The 16,507-nt window shown below is 51.4% G+C and overlaps 1 protein-coding gene across 1 annotated transcript in view; it reads right to left on the bottom strand.

Moving 5' to 3' along the window:
* Window positions 1–4,732: 4,732 nt before the first annotated feature.
* LOC138293779 (zinc finger protein 850-like) overlaps window positions 4,733–16,507 on the bottom strand; it is a 182,215-nt gene continuing 170,440 nt past the window's right edge. The window contains exon 7 of the transcript XR_011203108.1: window positions 4,733–5,166. The gene's annotated coding sequence lies outside the window, so the exon portion shown is untranslated. The remainder of the gene's footprint in view (window positions 5,167–16,507) is intronic.

Genomic DNA, 16,507 nt, shown 5'->3' with positions numbered 1-16,507 from the left:
AAAATACAAGATAATAGTGTTGTAGCATTTTTATTTTGTTCTATATTTTAAGTATATAAAATTTATTTACATTAATATTTAACATAAAATAGTTTCTTTTTTTCAAGTATAATAAACTTTTCAACTTTCCCCATATACTTACACAGTGAGAACATCATCCAAGTTGAATGTATAAAAAATTATATTTTTTTCTTAAGCTTAAATTTTTCCATCTAAAGTAACATTTTATTATGCATTAATAATTACTAAATGTGATGTGGAGAATTAATTATAACAAGTTTAATTACTTGTAAGGAAATGTCTCCCTGTTGCAATTACCCCCCACTTTTTGCCTGATACTGATGCTGACTTGACTGAGAAGTGTGCTGGGACCCTGCTAACCAGCCCCCAGCACCAGTGTTCTTTCACCTAAAATGCACCATTGTCTCAACAATTGGCACAACCCTGGCACCCAGGTAAGTCCCTTGTAACTGGTACCCCTGGTACCAAGGGCCCTGATGCCAGGGAAGGTCTCTAAGGGCTGCAGCATGTCTTATGCCACCCTAGGGACCCCTCACTCAGCACAAACACACTGCTTGCCAGCTTGCGTGTGCTGGTAGGGGGAAAATGACTAAGTCGACATGGCACTCCCATCAGGGTGCCATGCCAACCTCACACTACCTGTGGCATAGGTAAGTCACCCCTCTAGCCGGCCTTACAGCCCTAAGGCAGGGTGCCCTATACCACAGGTGAGGGCAGAGGTGCATGAGCACTATGCCCCTACAGTGTCTAAGCAAAACCTTAGACATTGTAAGTGCAGGGTAGCCATAAGAGTATATGGTCTGGGAGTCTGTCAAAAATGAACTCCACAGCTCCATAATGGCTACACTGAATACTGGGAAGTTTAGTATCAAACTTCTCAGAATAATAAACCCACACTGATGCCAGTGTTGGATTTATGAAAAAAATGCACACAGAGTGCATCTTAGAGATGCCCCCTGTATTTTACCCAATTGTTCAGTGCAGGACTGACTGGTCTGTGCCAGCCTGCTGCTGAGAGACGCGTTTCTGACCCCATGCGGTGAGAGCCTTTGTGCTCTCTGAGGACAGAAACAAAGCCTGCTCTGGGTGGAGTTGCTTCACACCTCCCCCCTGCTGGAACTGTAACACCTAGCAGTGAGCCTCAAAGGCTCAGGCTTCGTATTACAATGCCCCAGGGCACTCCAGCTAGTGGAGATGCCCGCCCCCTGGACACAGCCCCCACTTTTGGCGGCAAGTCCAGGAGGGATAATGAGAAAAACAAGGAGGAGTCACTGGCCAGTCAGGACAGCCCCTAAGGTGTCCTGAGCTGAGGTGACTGACTTTTAGAAATCCTCCATCTTGCAGATGGAGGATTCCCCCAATAGGATTAGGGATGTGCCCCCCACCCCTAAGGGAGGAGGCACAAAGAGGGTGTAGCCACCCTCAGGGCTAGTAGCCATTGGCTACTAACCCCCCAGTCCTAAACACACCCCTAAATTCAGTATTTAGGGGCTCCCCAGAACCTAGGAAACTAGATTCCTGCAACCTAAGAAGAAGAGGACTGCTGAACTGAAAAACCTGCAGAGAAGACGGAGACACCAACTGCTTTGGCCCCAGCTCTACAGGCCTGTCTCCCCACTTCTAAAGACACTGCTCCAGCGACGCGTTCCCAGGGTCCAGCAACCTCTGAAGCCTCAGAGGACTACCCTGCATCTAGAAGGACCAAGAACTCCCGAGGACAGCGGCTCTGTTCCCCAAAGACTGCAACTTTGCAACAAAGAAGCCACTTTGAAACAACACATGTTTCCCGCCTGAAGCGTGAGACTTTGCACTCTGCACCCGACGCCCCCGGCTCGACTTGTGGAGAACAAACACCACAGGGAGGACTCCCCAGCGACTACGAGACAGTGAGTAGCCAGAGTTGACCCACCTGAGCCCCCACAGCGACGCCTGCAGAGGGAATCCCGAGGCTCCCCCTGACCGTGACTGCCTGCTTCAAAGACCCGACGCCTGGTAAAGACTCTGCACCCGCAGCCCCCAGGACCTGAAGGATCCGACCTCCAGTGCAGGAGCGACCCCCAGGTGGCTCTCTCCCTTGCCCAGGTGGTGGCTACCCCGAGGAGCCCCCCCCTTGCCTGCCTTCATCGCTGAAGAGACCCCTTGTTCTCCCATTGAATCCTATTGCAAACCCGACGCTTGTTTGCACACTGCACCCGGCCGCCCCCGTGCCGCTGAGGGTTTACTTTCTGTGCTGACTTGTGTCCCCCCCGGTGCCCTACAAAACCCCCCTGGTCTGCCCTCCGAAGATGCGGGTACTTACCTGCTGGCAGACTGGAACCGGGGCACCCCCTTCTCCATTGAAGCCTATGCGTTTTGGGCACCACTTTGACCTCTGCACATGACCGGCCCTGAGCTGCTGGTGTGGTAACTTTGGGGTTGCCCTGAACCCCCAACGGTGGGCTACCTTGGACCCAAACCTGAACCCCGTAGGTGGTTTACTTACCTGCAAAAACTAACAAACACTTACCTCCCCAGGAACTGTTGAAAATTGCACTGTCTAGTTTTAAAATAGCTATATGTCATTTATGTGAAAACTGTATATGCTATTTTGCTAATTCAAAATTCCTAAAGTTACTAAGTGAAGTACCTTTCATTTAAAGCATTACTTGTAAATCTTGAACCTGTGGTTCTTAAAATAAACTAAGAAAATATATTTTTCTATACAAAAACCTATTGGCCTGGAATTGTCTCTGAGTGTGTGTTCCTCATTTATTGCCTGTGTGTGTACAACAAATACATAACACTACCCTCTGATAAGCCTACTGCTCGACCACACTACCACAAAATAGAGCATTAGAATTATCTCTTTTTGCCACTATCTTACCTCTAAGGGGAACTTCCCACATGACTCTTTACTAAAAATCAAGGTTATATTAGTGTTTAAATAAAAAACGCTTTTTTAAGATATTGTTTATCATTAAATCACATTCATTTAGATTTTTAACTAGTTGCAGTTCCATGGCCATGTGTGATGTTGGACTCACTCCAGCCCTGAGCTGGAAAACATTAACCACTGTTTTAGGTACACTGTAGCTGTAGTAAGTTTAGAAGAGTGTCTGGAAATTGAAGTGGGCTTACTCCTTTCTGGGTGAGTGCGTGTCCTTCCCTAAACCCCTCCCTAAACTCCCTCTCACTCCTCCCTTAGCCTCTACCCTTCCTTCGCACGTATTTCCCATTTTATAGACACTTCCCTCTGTCCCTCCCATGTTTACAGCTAAAAATATATTAAATTGTGGGGACAGTGTGCAGTCGGGGCAGACAACTCCACACGGAAAAAGATGGGAGAGCTGGAACGTCCACATGTAGGTTCATGAATGGGCCTAATGATTTGTGAGACTCTTGTGTGTACATGTTGTGATTCTAAAGCTTGTGAAACTTTCCTCAGCAATCAATTTATAGCAAAAAGGAAATAGAAAGAGACCACCAGAGACGTTGTGAACCCCTCGATTTACCAGCTATAGCAGGGGTGGGGGTTTTTATGGGCCTTTTTTATTTGCACCTTGACAGATAAAAGCTTACAATAACGCTGAAAGGGAGAAAGAAAGGCTGATGTGTAGGAAAGTACCCTCTTTTTGGTATGTTACCCCCAATTCCTGCTTGATGTCAGTGTGTTTGACTGTGTCACTGGAGTCCTGCTAACAAGGACACCAGTGCTTATGCTCTCTCTCCTCTCAAATTTGTCACTACATACTGGTAACCCAGTATTTCATCCCAAATTGGCACACTTGTGCCCCCTTATAAGTCCCTAGTATACAGTACCTAAGTACCCAGGGCATTTGGGTTCCAGGGGATCCCTATGCGCTGCAGCATTACCTTTGCCACCCATAGGAAGCCTATGCTAAGACTTCTACAGGACTGCCATTGCAGCCTGCGTGAAATGGTGCATGCACCCTTTCACTGCCATTTTCACTTCTAAGTCACCTATGTGTCAGGCCTTCCAACCCTAAAGGCTAAGTGTAAAGTATCTGTGTGTGAGGGCACCCCTGCACTTGCAGAGGTGCCCCCATGTCATCCAGGACCATTTTCACGGACTTCGTGAGTGCGGGGACGCCATTTTACACGTGCACTGGACATATGTCAATGAGCAGGAATTGGAGGTGCTCACTGAGGAGGTGGTCAGGAACCATGGCAAACATTTTGGGAAGAACTCACTCCAGGTACCTGAAAGTGAGAAGAGGAAACTGTGGTCAGAAATCCAGACCAAAATATGCACAGTGGGTGTTGTGCAGCGCTCTGTTGAGGAGATACGCAAGCGATGGTATGACTTGCGGTCCCGTACCAAGGAGAGGGTGGCCAGCAGGCTAAAGGAGGCAAGGAGCACCGGAGGAGGACCACCCACCCAGACACCGTCCACACCAATGGAAGGCATGGTGGAGTCCACACTGCTCCCTGAAGCTGTCAGTGGTGTCACTGACATTGACACCTCAGGGACACCCAGCACTAGCAAAGGTAAGGCCAGCAATAATGTATATCCCCATATGTGCATGCACAAATGACCCTTAGAAAATAACTATTAGTTTGATGCACTGTGATAAGTAGTCCATGCCACATTTTACATATGACGCAACAATGCCTTAAGGGAGTGGTAGTCCACAACCCTAAAGTGCAAATACCACATAAATAGCAAGTTAATGTTCAGCCACATAGAGAAACAACACACAACTCACAGTGATACGATTTCAGTGTACATTTATTACTATTGTGCAACATCTTGTGATATATTCATAAATGACGTGCTGCACATTGTCGTTGCAGATGTCCCGGGCCCTGCTGCAGCAGAATGTGGAAATGTTGGGGATGTTGAAACACAGCCACAGTCCGACTCGAACACCTGTGAGTCTTTCAGTGTTGCACCAACCAGGCGCAGGACAAGGGTGTTACCTCTCAAAGTATAACCCAGAGTATAACCTGGACTCAGATGAAATGCCGGGCGAAGTCTCCACACCACCCCCAGAGGTTAGATCCACAGGAAGACAGCAGTCCCTGCCCCAGCGTCAGTTAACTCCCCTCAGGAGGCGTCACAAAGCAGGCAGACAGCTCACAGATGAAGGAGAGGGCCCATCAATCTTTGGTGGCCTTGAAGCTTCCATGCTGAAAGTACAGCGCCTGCAATGCAAACACATGATGTCAATGCACAGGCAGTTGGTGTCAATCAGTCAGAACATGAGTGCAATGCACAGGCAGTTTGAGTCTCACAACAACAATATGGGAGTACTTCACAAGCAGATGGATGCACTCAATGAAAACTTTGGATCAATGAACAAGCAGTTGGAGTCTCTGAATGAGGGACAGCAAACAGCAGCAGAAAACACAAAGGAGTTTAACCCCATTAGGGACCTCTGCACTGAGATTCAGCAGGAGTGTGTCAGCCACCGTAGGCGTCATCATCAATTTATGGGAAGGTTTGATGGGTTCTGCAGATCCGTCAATCGGCTCATTAGCTCAACTGCCTTGATTTCACGACATGCTGTGGGCATACAGGTGGAGATGGCACATTGCAGTCGGGACGTTGCACAGGGATTGGTGCAAATAACCAATGTCCTGGATCAATGTAGACAGCACTCAGAGCTGCAAATAGCGAATTGGGTGGTGAGGATAGTGAGGAGTTCTCTAGCCTCAGCAGTCTTACAGCCCCTGTGATGAATCCTAGGCGTCGCAGTACCAGACACTGGCCAGTGAACCCGCTACAAGAGGTGCCAGTGAGGCCACTGACCATTCAAGTGGCGTGCGTGGATGTAGGAAGTAATGTTAAAGCCTACAGGAGACTAACATAACATGTAGCTGTACAGTTATACTATGATGCTAATAGTGTGTGTGAGAAAGTAGCCTCTTTCTAGCCTTATTACCCCCACTTTTGGCCTGTTTGTGAATATATGTCAGGGTGTTTTCACTGTCTCACTGGGATCCTGCTAGCCAGGGCCCAGTGCTCATAGTGAAAGCCCTATGTTTTCAGTATGTTTGTTATGTGTCACTGGGACCCTGCTAGCCAGGACCCCAGTGCTCATAAGTTTGTGGCCTATATGTATGTGTTCCCTGTGTGATGACTAACTGTCTCACTGAGGCTCTGCTAACCAGAACCTCAGTGGTTATGCTCTCTCTTTACAAATTGTCACTAACAGGCTAGTGACCAATTTCACCAATTCACATTGGCATACTGGAGCACCCTTATAGTTCCCTAGTATATAGTACTGAGGTACCTAGGGTATTGGGGTTCCAGGAGATCCCTATGGGCTGCAGCATTTCTTTTGCCACCCATAGGGAGCTCTGACAATTCTTACACAGGCCTACCACTGCAGCCTGAGTGAAATAACGTCCACGTTATTTCACAGCCATTTACCACTGCACTTAAGTAACTTATAAGTCAAATCAAATCAAATCATTAACATTTATAAAGCATGCTACTCACCCGTGCGGGTCTCAAGGCGCTAGGGGAAAAAGGGGGGGTTATCGCTGCTCGAACAGCCAGGTCTTTAGGAGTCTCCGGAAAGCGGAGTGGTCCTGGGTGGTCCTGAGGCTGGTGGGGAGGGAGTTCCAGGTCTTGGCCGCCAGGAAGGAGAAAGATCTCCCACCCGCCGTGGAGCGGCGGATGCGAGGGACAGCAGCGAGTGCGAGGCCAGAGGAGCGGAGGAGGCGGGTGGGGACGTAGAAGCTGAGGCGTCTGTTGAGGTATTCCGGTCCCTTGTCGTGGAGGGCTTTGTGTGCGTGGGTGAGAAGTCGGAAGGTGATCCTTTTGCTGACTGGGAGCCAGTGCAGGTGTCTCAGGTGTGCGGAGATGTGGCTGCTAAGGGGTATGTTGAGGATGAGGCGGGCCGAGGCGTTTTGAATGCGTTGCTGGCGATTTTGGAGTTTGGCTGTGGTCCCGGCGTAGAGGGTGTTGCCGTAGTCCAGGCGGCTCGTGACGAGGGCGTGGGTCACGGTTTTTCTGGTGTCGGCGGGGATCCAGCGGAAGATCTTGCGGAGCATGCGGAGGGTGAGGAAGCAGGCGGAGGACACGGCGTTGACTTGCTTGGTCATGGTGAGAAGAGGGTCCAAGATGAAGCCGAGGTTGCGGGCGTGGTCTGTGGGGGTCGGTGCGGTGCCGAGGGCTGTGGGCCACCAGGAGTCGTCCCAGGCGGACGGGGTGTTGCCGAGGATGAGGACTTCCGTTTTTTCAGAGTTCAGCTTTAGGCGGCTGAGCCTCATCCAATCTGCGACGTCCTTCATACCCTCTTGTAGGTTGGTCTTGGCGCTGGCAGGGTCCTTGGTGAGGGAGAGTATAAGTTGCGTGTCGTCGGCGTAGGAGGTGATGATGATGTCGTGCTTGCGTACGATGTTGGCGAGGGGGCTCATGTAGACATTGAAGAGTGTCGGGCTGAGTGATGAGCCTTGGGGTACGCCGCAGATGATCTCGGTGGGTTCTGAGCGAAACGGAGGGAGGTAAACTCTTTTGGAACGGTTTGAGAGGAAGGAGGCGATCCAGTCCAGGGCCTGGCCTTGGATTCCGGTGGAGCAGAGGCGGGTGATTAGGGTGCGGTGACAGACGGTGTCAAAGGCAGCCGAGAGGTCGAGCAGAATGAGGGCGACTGTTTCACCGTTGTCCATCAGGGTTCTGATGTCGTCAGTGACTGAGATGAGGGCGGTTTCAGTGCTGTGGTTGGTTCGGAATCCGGTTTGTGAGGGGTCGAGCAGGTTGTTGTCTTCCAGGAAGGTGGTCAGCTGTTTGTTGACGGTCTTCTCTATTACTTTGGCTGGGAAAGGCAGAAGAGAGATGGGGCGGAAGTTTTTCAGGTCGCTCGGTTCAGCCGTAGGTTTCTTTAGTAGGGCGTTGACTTCGGCGTGTTTCCAGCATTCGGGGAAGGTAGCAGAAGAAAAAGAAGAGTTGATGACGATCTGGAGGTGCGGGGCGATGATGTCGTCGGCTTTGTTAAAGATGAAGTGCGGGCAGGGGTCCGAAGGGGCGCCGGAGTGGATAGAGTTCATGATGGATTTGGTTTCTTCCGTGTTGATGTGGGACCAGTTGTTGAGGGTGATGGCCGTGGATGGCGGTTCGGTGGTGTTTGGTTGGGTCTGGTGTCCGAAGCTGTCGTGGAGGTCGCTAATCTTGCGATGGAAGAAAGTGGCGAGGGATTCGCACAGATCCTGTGAGGGTGTGACGCCGTTGGCGTTGGCGCTGGGGTTGGAGAACTCCTTGACGATGCTGAAGAGTTCTCTGCTGTTGTGTCTGTTTTTGTCCAGTCTGTCGGTGCAAAAGTTCCTTTTGGCGGCGCGGATCAGGTGGTGGTGTTCGCGGGTAGCGTTCTTGAGGGCGGTCATGTTGTCAGCGGTGCGGTCCTTGCGCCATGCTTCCTCAAGGGCGCGACAAGTTTTCTTTGATTCTTTGAGGGTGTCAGAGAACCAGAGAGGTTTTTTGGTGTTGGTCTGTCGATGCGTGCGTTTGAGGGGAGCAAGGATGTCTGCGCAGTTGGAGATCCAGTTTGTGAGGTTGAGGGCTGCGTCGTTGGGGTCGGTGGTGAGGGTGGGTTGGTTGGCGGCGAGTGCGGAGAAGAGTTGCTCTTCGGGGATCTTGTTCCACTGTCGACGAGGGATGGGATGGGTGCGGAGGTGGCGGGTCTCGCGTCGGAATGTGAAGTGGACGCAGCTGTGGTCGGTCCAGTGTAGGGCGGAGGCGTGGCTGAAGAAGACGTGTTTGCTGGCGGAGAAGATGGGGTCAAGCGTGTGTCCGGCGATGTGGGTGGCGGTGTTCACCAGTTGTTTGAGGCCGAGGTTGGCGAGGTTGTCGAGCAGGGTGGTGGTGTTGGGGTCGTTGTTTTGTTCCAGATGGAAGTTGAGGTCACCTAGGAGGATGTAGTCCGGCGAGGCGAGGGCGTGCGGGGAGATGAAGTCGGCGATGGCGTCGCTGAAAGGGGCGCGTGGCCCGGGAGGACGGTAGATGAGGGATCCTCTGAGGGTGGTCCTCGGATCGGTGCGAATCTGAAAATGCAGGTGTTCAGCGGCGAGAGGGGTGTCTTCGGTGGAGGTGGTGACGCTGATGGAGTCTTTGAAGACGATGGCGATACCTCCTCCTACCTGGTTGGTGCGGTCTTTTCTGGAGATCTTGTAGCCTTCGGGGATGGCAGTGGCGATGTCAGGGGCCGAGGAGGCGTTCATCCAGGTCTCCGTGATGAAGGCGACGTCCGGTGCTATGGAGTCCAGGAGGTCCCAGAGTTCAACGCCGTGTTTGTGGACGGAGCAAGCGTTGACTAGGATGCACTTAGGTGGTTGATGGCGCGTGGGCTGGTGGTCACCTATATGTCTAACCTTTACCTGGTAAAGGTTGGGTGCTAAGTTACTTAGGGGGTCATTCCGACCCCGGCGGTCAAGGACCGCCGGGGCCGGGGATGCGGGAGCACCGCCAACAGGCTGGCGGTGCTCCTCAGGACATTCTGACCGCGGCGGTTCAGCCGCGGTCAGAACAGGAAAACCGGCGGTCTCCCGCCGGTTTTCCGCTGTCCTGCAGAATCCTCCATGGTGGCGCAGCTTGCTGCGCCGCCATGGGGATTCTGACACCCCATTCCGCCATCCTGTTCCTGGCAGGTCGCCCGCCAGGAACAGGATGGCGGTATGGGGTGTTGTGGGGCCCCTGGGGGCCCCTGCAGTGCCCATGCCAATGGCATGGGCACTGCAGGGGCCCCCGTAAGAGGGCCCTACTTTGTATTTCAGTGTTTGCTTTGCAGACACTGAAATACGCGACGGGTGCCACTGCACCCGTCGCACATACACACTCCGCCGGCTCCATTCGGAGCCGGCTTCCTCGTGGGGAGGGGTTTCCCGCTGGGCTGGTGGGCGGCCTTCTGGCGGTCGCCCGCCAGCCCAGTGGGAAAGCCAGAATGGCCTCCGCGGTCTTTCGACCGCGGAGCGGCCATATGGCGGCTCCCTCCAGGCGGGCGGCTCCCGCCGCCCGCGGGGGTCAGAATGACCCCCTAAGTGTGTGGGGACCCTGGCACTAGCCAAGGTGCCCCCACATCGGTCAGGGCAAATTCCCCGGACTTTGTGAGTGTGGGGACACCATTTCACGCGTGCACTATACATAGGTCACTACCTATGTATAGCGTCACAATAGTAAGTCCGAACATGGCCATGTAACATGTCTAAGATCATGGAATTTTCTCCCCAATGCCATTCTGGCATTGGGGAGACAATTCCATGATCCCCCAAGTCTCTATCACAGACCCGGGTACTGGCAAACTACCTTTCCCGGGGTTTCACTGCAGCTGCTGCTGCCAACCCCTCAGACAGGTTTCTGCCCTCCTGGGGTCCAGCCAGGCCTGGCCCAGGAAGGCAGAACAAAGGACTTCCTCAGAGAGAGGGTGTTACACCCTCTCTCTTTGGAAAAAGGTGTCAGGGCTGGGGAGGAGTAGCCTCCCCCAGCCTCTGGAAATGCTTTGATGGGCACAGATGGTGCCCATCTCTGCATAAGCCAGTCTACACCGGTTCAGGGATCCCCCAGCCCTGCTCTGGCGCGAAACTGGACAAAGCAAAGGGGAGTGACCACTCCCCTGACCTGCACCTCTCAGGGGAGGTGCCCAGAGCTCCTCCAGTGTGCTCCAGACCTCTGCCATCTTGGAAATAGAGGTGCTGCTGGCACACTGGACTGCTCTGAGCGGCCAGTGCCAGAAGGTGCCGTCAGAGACTCCTTCTGATAGGCTCTTACATGTGTTGCTAGCCTATCCTCATTCCTAGGTAGCCAAACCTCCTTTACTGGCTATTTAGGGTCTCTGCTTTGAGGAATTCTTTAGATAACGAATGCAAGAGCTCATCAAAGTTCCTCTGCATCTCTCTCTTCACCTTCTGCCAAAGGATCGACTGCTGACTGCTCAGGACGCCTGCAAAACCGCAGCAAAGTAGCAAAGACGACTACTGCAACCTTGTATCGCTGATCCTGCCGCCTTCTCGACTGTTTCCTGGTGGTGCATGCTCTGGGGGTAGCCTGCCTCCTCTCTGCACTAGGAGCTCTGAAGAAATCTCCTGTGGGTCGACGGAATCTTCCCCCTGCAACCGCAGGCAACAAAAGACTGCATCACCGGTCCTCTGGGTCCCCTCTCAGCCCGACGAGCGTGGTCCCTGGAACTCAGCAACTCTGTCCAAGTGACTCCCACAGTCCAGTGACTCTTCAGTCCAAGTTTGGTGGAGGTAAGTCCTTGCCTCCCCACGCTAGACTGCATTGCTGGGTACCGCGTGATTTGCAGCTGCTCTGGCTCCTGTGCAATCTTCCAGGATTTCCTTCGTGCACAGCCAAGCCTGGGTCCCCGAAACTCTAACCTGCAGTTCTAACCTGCAGTGCATAACCTCCTGAGTTGTCCTCCGGCGTCGTGGGACTTCCTTTTGTGTCTTCGGGTGAGCTCCGGTTCACTCCTCTTCCAAGTGCCTGTTCCGGTACTTCTGTGGGTGCTGCCTGCTTCTGTGAGGGCTGCCTGACTTGCTGGGCGCCCCCTCTGTCTCCTCACCGAGTGGCGACATCCTGGTCCCTCCTGGGCCACAGCAGCATCCAAAAACCCTAACCGCGACCCTTGCAGCTAGCAAGGCTTGTTTGTGGTCTTTCTGCGTGGGAACACCTCTGCAAACTTCTACACGACGTGGGACATCCATCCTCCAAAGGGGAAGTTTCTAGCCCTCTTCGTTCTTGCAGAATCCACAGCTTCTACCACCCGGTGGCAGCTTCTTTGCACCCTCAGCTGGCATTTCCTGGGCATCTGCCCAATCTCGACTTTGTCGCGACTCTTGGACTTGGTCCCCTTGTTCCACAGGTACTCTCGTCCGGAAATCCACTTTGGTTGCTTTGCTGGTGTTGGTCTTCCTTGCAGAATTCCCCTATCACGACTTCTGTGCTCTCTGGGGAATATAGGTGCACTTTACACCTACTTTTCAGGGTCTTGGGGTGGGCTATTTTTCTAACCCTCACTGTTTTCGTACAGCCCCAGCGACCCTCTACAAGCTCACATAGATTTGGGGTCCATTCGTGGTTTGCATTCCACTTTTGGAGTATATGGTTTGTGTTGCCCCTATACCTATGTGCTCCTATTGCAATCTACTGTAACTTTACATTGCTTGCATTACTTCCTTTTGCTATTACGGCATATTTTTGGTATTGTGTACATATATCTTGTGTATATTTGGCATCCTCATACTGAGGGTACTAACTGAGATACTTTTGGCATATTGCCATAAAAATAAAGTACCTTTATTTTTAATATATCTGTGTATTGTGTTTTCTTATGATATTGTGCATATGACACCAGTGGTATAGTAGGAGCTTTGCATGTCTCCTAGTTCAGCCTAAGCTGCTCTGCTATAGCTACCTTCTATCAGCCTAAGCTGCTAGAAACACCTCTATTCTACTAATAAGGGATAACTGGACCTGGCACAAGGTGTAAGTACCTTTGGTACCCACTACAAGCCAGGCCAGCCTCCTACAGTGTGACACTGTTAATCGCACATGTTTGCCTAGAGTGCAAGGCTATGTCCTATTGACACGTTACCTGAAGTCAAGGTACTAAAGTTACTAACTACAGAAATACATAAGATTGAAGTGGTGTTGTCATTACTTACATCAGAAATGTTGTGTGTGATGTCAGCACGTCTTTGCCTGCTCTCTGCTGCACTGCTCCTGTCTACTGGGTGATGGGGTGGTAAGGGATCACCATCTTCATCTGAGTCCAGCTCCATGGGTTCAACTGGTATATCCCTTCTTGTTGCAATGTTGTGCAACATTGCACATGTAGCCACAATTTTGCAGGTTGTCTCTGGGCTGTACTGCAGTGCCCCTCCACTCTTATGGATGCACCTGAAGCGGCTCTTCAGCAGTCCGAAGGTCCGCTCCACCACACTGCGGGTTGCCCTGTGTGCAGCATTGTACCTCCTCTCTGCTGGCCTTGCAGGGCTCAGGTAGGGGGAATAATCGGAATTTCTGATGCATCGCATTGCTACAGGGTTTTGCGTGTCGCATTCAGCGTCTCACAAATTGCGTCAGGATTTTGCAGATCGCTATCTGTGATTCACAAATCTATGTCACATAGGTAGAGTATGTCTTTTTCTTTCCTTTCACTCTACTCTAACACACTACACTATGGCCCTCATTCTGACCCTGGCGGATACAATCCGCCAGGGCCAACGGGCACGGGAGCACCGCCGACAGGCCGGCGGTGCCCCTAAGGGCATTCTGACCGCGGCGCTAACGCCGCGGTCAGACAGGGAAAACTGGCGGTCTCCCGCCAGTTTCCCGCTGCCCTGGGGAATCCTCCATGGCGGCGCAGCATGCTGCGCCGTCATGGGGATTCCGACCCCCTTCCCGCCGGCCTGGCTCTGGCGGTTCTTACCGCCAGAACCTGGCCGGCGGGAACGGGCGTCTTGGGGCCCCTGGGGGCCCCTGCAGTGCCCATGCCCATGGCATGGGCACTGCAGGGGCCCCCTAACAGGGCCCAACTAGGCTTTTCAGTGTCTGCGATGCAGACACTGAAAAGCGCGACGGGTGCTGCTGCACCCGTCGCACGCCTTCCACTCCGCCGGCTCGATTCCGAGCTGGCTTCCTTGTGGAAGGCGCTTTCCCGCTGGGCCGGCGGGCGATCTGAATCAGATCGCCCGCCGGCCCAGCGGGAAAGTCAGAATACCCCTCGCGGTCTATTGACCGCGGGGCGGTATTCAGGCGGCTTCCGACGGGTGGGCGGCAACCGCCGCCCGCCTAGGTCGGAATGACCACCTATGTCTTCCTCTGAGGCCACCCCTGGAGTCATGGGACTCCCTATCAGAACATGCCTTTTAAAGTACTAAGAGGGCTTTGCTCAGACAGAAGCTTAGAGGTAGGGAAGAACCCTAATAAGAATTTCCTCTTGTGTCTCCTTCTCCAGGATGACCAGGAGCAGTCTGGTACCAGGAGGAGGAGAGGGAGGAAGATTCTAACTCTTTAGACTCAGGGGACCAGCCTGAAGATTCAGGGGACGGCTCTTCACAAAATCTTCCCCCTAGCAAACCACTTACTGTAGCTGGCAGTGGGAGGGGTTCACACACACGTAGGGCTCCCTTCACACCTAGAGGTCAGGTCACTAGAGTTAGTTAGCCTAGGGAAAGATCTGCCTCTCCCAATTCTCATGTCACCTCAGTTTCTGAGGGGTCCCACACATCCAATCCAGATGATGACTCCATAGACAGGGAGCTCAGAATGCTGAGAATGGAGGAGGCAAGGCTGTGGAGAGAGAGAGGCAGGGGTTGAGTTAGTTCCCCATGGTGGCAGCAGCAGCAGTTTCAGGAGTTATGGTGTTAGGGAAAATACCTTTGATTCCAGGAATGTGCACAAAAATGTTCACCCTGCTATTCTGTGGTTGTCCTTTTCTGGCAAAGGGACAGACAGACTTCTCACTGTCACGGAGGAAGATTCTGATAACTACAATGTTTTGAAGACAGCACTCGTGGATGGATTTAGCTTAATCTCTGAACAATACAGATTAAGTTCAGAGAAATCAGAAAAGAGTCTTCACAAGATTGGCTAGACTCTGTGGACTGTTCAGTGAAGGCTTTGGAAGGTACGTTACATGGCAGCAAAGTGTCTGACTATGAGGATCTTTATAATCTGATTTTGAGAGCGCATATTCTTAACAATTGTGTGTCTGACTTTTTGCACCAGTACTTGGTAGATGCAGATCTGACCTATCCCCAAGAATTGGGAAAGAAGCAAACAAAGAAGGCAGACAAATGGGTCAGAACAAGGAGAAATGCTTATACAGGGGGTGACAAGAACAAGAAGAAGGATGGCAAGTCACATGACAAAGGTGGGGACAAAGATAAAAAGTCAGAGTCTTCATCAGGCCCACAAAAATCCTTTGAGGGTCGGCACAAATCCTCTTCTAACCAACAGAAAAAGCCTTGGTGTTACCTGTGTAAGAACAAAGGCCATTGGGCAAATGACCCCAGAAGGTTGTGGTATCCACTGACTTACCTGTAGAATGTCTACTGGGCAATGATTTGGAGACTTCAGCTTGGGCTGAAGTGGAATTGGAGGCTCATGCAGCAATGCTGGGCATTCCGGGGCACATCTTTGCTCTCAAAAGGGCTCAGGCTAAGAAGCAAAGAGGACAGGGAAATGGTGGATTGACGGATGGAAGGATGAGTGAGAGAAAGGATGGATGTGTGGGTGAAAGGGTTGTCATAGTTGGACTTGGTCCAGGCGAGACTGCTGGTTTAGGGATGACAGCACTTTTCTATGTCGGCGACTAAGCCAATCCCGCAAGTCGTAACTGTTGGCCCAACCCTTCCGGCTCACAAGCAGCTCCTCACCAGAAACCCAAACAGGAAAAGGTGATCTGTGGCAGCCTTTACGCATGGACTCAAGAGTGCGGCATCTCAGGGGAGATTATCCTTTACGTACATGAGCAACAGGTCTGTCACACACAGGCCAAGAAAGAGATGCAGTAAAGTGTCCAATAGGTTTTATTAGCAAGACTACAATATTGTGTAAAATGCATGGGCTGCAATGAGAAGGATAATGCACAGTGCAAGAATCATGGTTGTGAAAATGAGTTGTGATGATAAAGACCCCCATCATCTTGCATTAAACATGTGATGTGGAATACCCTAACACCCTAGCATGATGAACCTAATCTCTAACCTAAAGAGAGCTAGGTGTGATAAACCTAATCTGCCAGTACCGTGTCCAGGAGAAGCACTCCCAACCCTCGTTACCATGGAATGAGGTTTCTAGGTCAGACTCTGTGGGGACACGAAGGCTGGGTCAGCATGAAGGTGCCGTGTAGCATAGATAGCGTTGATGGCATCTGGTAGGAATCCCACTGATAACCTTGTCTGCGTGAGATGTATTTATACACATCTTGTAGGACCCCTAACGCAGGTATGTTCCCAAACAATCGATAAGAAAGCATGTGAGAAAGGGACATGATGTGAAGACCTACATATATCCTGTGTCTTTGATGCTGAAAATGATGCCTTTATAGATTGGCACTGATAACGGGGAATCAAAACATTTTACTATCTAGAAACAACGCAGCCATCTTTGAAGAAATAATAAAAAATACAGGCACTAAAACAGAGCAGGCTAAGTAGGTGAAAAGTCACTGGGTGACGGGGGCACAAGCCTGCAAGGCAAAGGACTAAGCAATCTCCTGCTTCCCACTGAAACTAAATAGGATTCACTACAGGGTGAGTGGGTGAAATGATGAATTGTTTAGTGAAAGGATAAGTGGATGAAAGGTGGGATGGATGAGTGGGTGAATGGATGGGTGGGTAGAAGAAAGTATGGAAGGGTGAAAGGATGGACGGGTGGGTGAAAGGATGATAGAGAAAATTACAATCTGAGAGAATGGGTGGGTAGGTGAAAGGAAGGCAGACTAATTGGTAATTTGAGAGAATTAATGGATGGCACTGTAAATGGAAATCTGAGACGATGGATCGTCGATGGATGAATGAATGGACAAAAGGATCAATT

This window comes from Pleurodeles waltl, chromosome 4_2, assembly GCF_031143425.1.
Source record: "Pleurodeles waltl isolate 20211129_DDA chromosome 4_2, aPleWal1.hap1.20221129, whole genome shotgun sequence".
NCBI classification, from domain to species: Eukaryota; Metazoa; Chordata; class Amphibia; order Caudata; family Salamandridae; genus Pleurodeles; species Pleurodeles waltl.
The sequence above is the reverse complement of the archived record's forward strand: the minus strand, read 5'-3'. Positions and strand labels throughout refer to the sequence as shown.